The sequence below is a fragment of the Euprymna scolopes genome, chromosome 31 (assembly GCF_053919585.1).
Source record: "Euprymna scolopes isolate OS-2025 chromosome 31, ASM5391958v1, whole genome shotgun sequence".
Classification (NCBI taxonomy): domain Eukaryota; kingdom Metazoa; phylum Mollusca; class Cephalopoda; order Sepiida; family Sepiolidae; genus Euprymna; species Euprymna scolopes.
Genome location: NC_136512.1, coordinates 73,278,907 through 73,283,504, shown reverse-complemented (window position 1 = coordinate 73,283,504; position 4,598 = coordinate 73,278,907).

Here is a 4,598-nt window from a genome sequence, read left to right as displayed (position 1 = left end):
CTTTATCGTTTTCAAAATATTTGTAACGGTGGCTAAGTATTTATTGATATGAGATTTAAAGATGACTATGTTGTAGCTTTCAGGGAAGCAATTATGAAACGTTGCATTTTTGTAGTGAAAGATGATCTAAAATATTAATGCTTTTGGTTTTACGACATATCAACCATCCATCGGTTATTTAATTATTTGATGACGAATGCAGTTGTAAAATCGAATGCTAAAATAGAATAATTATTTTATGTTATAAAAAAGAGAGGAAAAATAAAATAATTTGAAATTAAATTGTTCTGGATTTTTTTTTTTTTTGATGAAGTCGGATTTGTACCTTTAAACAGGCCTTGTGCACTTTTCGAATGTAGTATTTCCTTTAGCTTTGTCATATATTTTTGACATGATGTATATATATATATATATATATATATATATATATATATATATATATATATATATATATATAGAGAGAGAGAGAGAGAGAGAGAGAGAGAGAGAGAGAGAAAATAAAAAAGGAACAAACCGTATTATGTGTTCACCAACGTTTCGTCTTTATTTCGAGACTTCCTCTGGGTGAATATATATATATATATATATATATATATATATATATATATATATATATATATATATATGTATATATATATATATATATATATATATATATATATATATATATAGATGTTTTTATTTGTTTTTGTTTGTTTTTGTTAGCGATACTTTCTTGAATGAATTCAAGTATTTATACGAAAGTGCATTTTTACCTAAATGCTTGTTGGGAATAATTTTCCCATTGACCGATCTGGTACCCCCTTTTAATGGGGAGCGACATATATATTATTTTTATTTTTAAAATATAATATAATTATCCACTATATTATATTTTAAAAATAATATATATATATACATACGTTTTATTTTTAATTACCGTATCTTTCTGTTAAGTTACATTATTGTTTCAGCTGCTCGGCCGTTTTTTTTTTTTGCCCGTCTGTAGCTTCCTCAGACTTTTACAGAAATGTTCGCTATTTTTGGATAAAAGAGTGAAAGAGTGAATGAGGTAAGGGGGTGCAAGGAGGGCGGAAGAAAGAGAGGAAGGGAACAATGGGGGAGGTGGGAGGGGGCGCTTAGTATGTCGGTAATGTATTAGTTTTGGGGTTTAAGGAACTTAACTTGGGAAGTTCATTTCTGGTGTGGCTGAGGGCATAGGGATACATATAGTAAAGGGAATATGGGGGTGGGAGGAGGGTTTACTTTAAAATTCGAGTCTTAATGTTAAAGTTTTTATGCGTCTCGTTGGTGAGATGATTTCTTGGTAAGTATGTCTTGACCTGTTGGGTGTTCGCTTATGTTTGGAGGCGGGGGAGGGGGGCTATGATTCCGTTTATTTATTTTTAGTTTTTATTTTGTTGTTAATTGTTTGGAGAGGGTTAGCTAGCTGTCGCGGGCACGGGTACACTCCATTTCCCCTATATATATATATATATATATATATATATATATATATATATATATATATATATATATATATACGAGGACTTGCGATAAGTAATGCCTCAGATCCACTTCTCATAGCAGTAGAGCAACGAAACTTGGCACAGTTATTAGTCTTTCTCTACATAGGAACTAGCCAGAGTTATGCATTTCTCCCATCGTTTGATGCAGTTCTGGAGACCGTTTTTGTAGAACACCCCAGGTTGGTCCTCCAACCACGATGTGACTTCAGAAATCAAGAATGCATTATCTGGGAAACGCTTTCCTTTCAAAAACAACTTCATGGCTGGGAAGAGGTGAAAGTCAGAGGGTGCAAGGTTAGGAGAGTAGGGAGGATGGGGAAGGATTTCATAATCACACGCCCGTGCTTCTGATCTGGCGACATGCGAGTTGTGGACCGGAGCGTTGTCCTGCATGAGGAGGGTACCTTTGCTGATCTTTCTCCGCCTCTTGATTTTGATAGCTTCCCTTAATTTCCTCAAAAGTGAAGCATAATATGCTCCTGTAATTGTGGTATCCTTTGCCAGGAAATCTGTCATCACTACTCCGTCCTGGGGTCAGAAGACTGTGAGCATGACTTTGCCAGCGGAGGGTTGAACCCTTGCCTTCATTGGAGGTGGTGAGTCCAAGTGCTTCCACTGCATTGACTGGATCATAGTGATGGACCCAGGTTTCATCCTGTCTAATCAGTCTTTTGAAAAACTTTGACTCATCTTCTTGGCACATCTCTAAATTCATCCTCAAGCACTCGACGCGTTTTCGCTTCTGAAATAGTGTAAGCAACCTGGGAATCCATCTGGTTGACACCTTATGCATATGCAAATGGTCATGAATGATAGTTTCCGCAGACCCTGTACTAATCTTGACATCTTGGGCTATTTGGTGAATAGTAATGCGCCGATCTTCCAAAATGGCAGCCTCAACTTGACGAACAGATGCCTCATATATGGCAGAAGGGGGGCGACCAGGTCTGGGAGCTGTTTCCACAGACCTCCGGCCATGTTTGAATTCACGATGCCAGCGTTTTACAAGGTCATATGATGGGGCATTATCACTATAAGTTTCTTTCATTTCATCAAAAGTCTTCTGTGGTGTGCGTCCTTTCAAATACAAAAACCAGATCACTGCTCGACATTCAAAGTCCTTTTACATACGTGCGCGGTTACTAGTCTTTCATTCTTTTTTATCGTCATCGTCACTTTTCCATGAGCGGATCGTAACTCCTTATGATCATTGATATTCTGTTTAATTCAAACCAAATGTACTCATGCATAGAAATAGAATGGGGGAAAAATACCAGTCTAATTCTAATTACTATTTAAGCACCAGATTATTCAGAACATATAATATAGTGCAGCTGAATTGTCTAAATGTGACCAGTGTTGAAAGGAGGGGAGCAGTAAAGGTCTTTCATCAGCACATTTTTACCTCTCAATAGACCACGCTAGAAAGACTCGTATCCTGCTTAAAATATGAAACTAACATTTTTGTCATTTTTTTAAATTTTTATAGGTTGAAATGAAAGTTTTAAACTGCCGAATACCGTTGGATGTTCATGCAATAAAGGAAGGAAAAAAAAAGAAAAGAAAAAGATTTTTCTTTTTTAGATTGCAATGTTCTTGGCACACACAAACAAACGACAATCCGTTTTCTCTTCTCATTTCGACGTTAATAATTAAAAAAATAAATAAATAAATAAAAATAAATAAATAAATAAATTAAAAACAAACAAACAAACAAACAAAAAAAAAAACAGTCGTTCTTTCCCCCCCCCCCCACTGACACGCGAATTCACCGAACGTACAAATGACTCCGAGTAAGCAAAAAATTTCCCCAATGAACGAAATACCGGCTTTTTATATGCTCAAAGTCGACCGCATCTTAATTTGCTGATGCCACCTCTCCGTTTCGGTCGGGTTTCGAATTTGAGTGCCGCACACGTCACCGTCGGACGCGTGTTTCCGTGACTCTTGTCTCATGGGTTTAAAACGCCTGTTAATGGATGCCAAATTCACAAGATGTTTCCATTATTTTGTCCAATCCCTGTATATAATGCCTACAATTGTTCCTGCCGGCACTGATATTTTTATATATAATTCTCTTTATATATGTTTTTTTTTTTAAATCTTTACTTAGGCACTGATATTTTTATATATAATTCTCTTTATATATGTTTTTTTTTTTAAAAATCTTTACTTAGGCACTGATATTTTTATATATAATTCTCTTTATATATGTTTTTTTTTTTTTAATCTTTACTTCGGCACTGATATTTTTATATATAATTCTCTTTATATATATGTTTTTTTTTTTTAAAATCTTTACTTAGGCACGGGCAATAATCAGTATTAAATCACATTAGCCTGGCGATAATTTTCTTTCAGACTATCATTTACAATAAAAAGTTTTTTTTTTATAGTTCATAATGACTTCATGCTATATATTAGGGCCATTCGCCGGTTTGTAGACATTAAATTAGCTTTTTTTTTTAATTTTTAATTTTTTTTTTCTTCCTTTGAAGATTGTAATGCCGGGTATGGGGCAGCCAAACCAGCTGCCAACATTGCCCCGCTTTTTTATTGAAACCAACCGAGAGCTCTTTTTAGTATCCTCGCTGTTCCCTTAAGTGCAATTGTCTGAATCTCTTTTGCACTTGGTTCACCAGGAATATTAGTTAGATAGGACTTCAGGTTCTTCTTCATAATTAGCTAGTATGGATTACGAAAGCGTTTCATTAAGTGCATATCAGGACGGCCTGGCAGCGAACGAAGATGAACTCAGTACACCTAGCGAGTGAGACAATAAATGTGAAGGGTTGGTTGGCACCCAGACAAAAGAAAGCGAGAAGCGGGTGCCGATTTGTTATATGAAAATCATTCAAAACAGAGATTTGAGGTAGTTCGTGTCAGGGGAAGCTGAGAGAGCAGAGGTGCCTAACAAGGGAAATCACGTAGGAAGGAATTAATTTTAGCTTATATTTTATGAGGAAGAAATTTTCGGTTTCTTCCCTTTCGTGAATGAATTCGCTCCCCAATAATACCTTTTAAATCACCAACAGTTCTTGGATCAAACGTTAGATCTAGAGTATCGTAAATTTATCTTCAGGGAGCCAA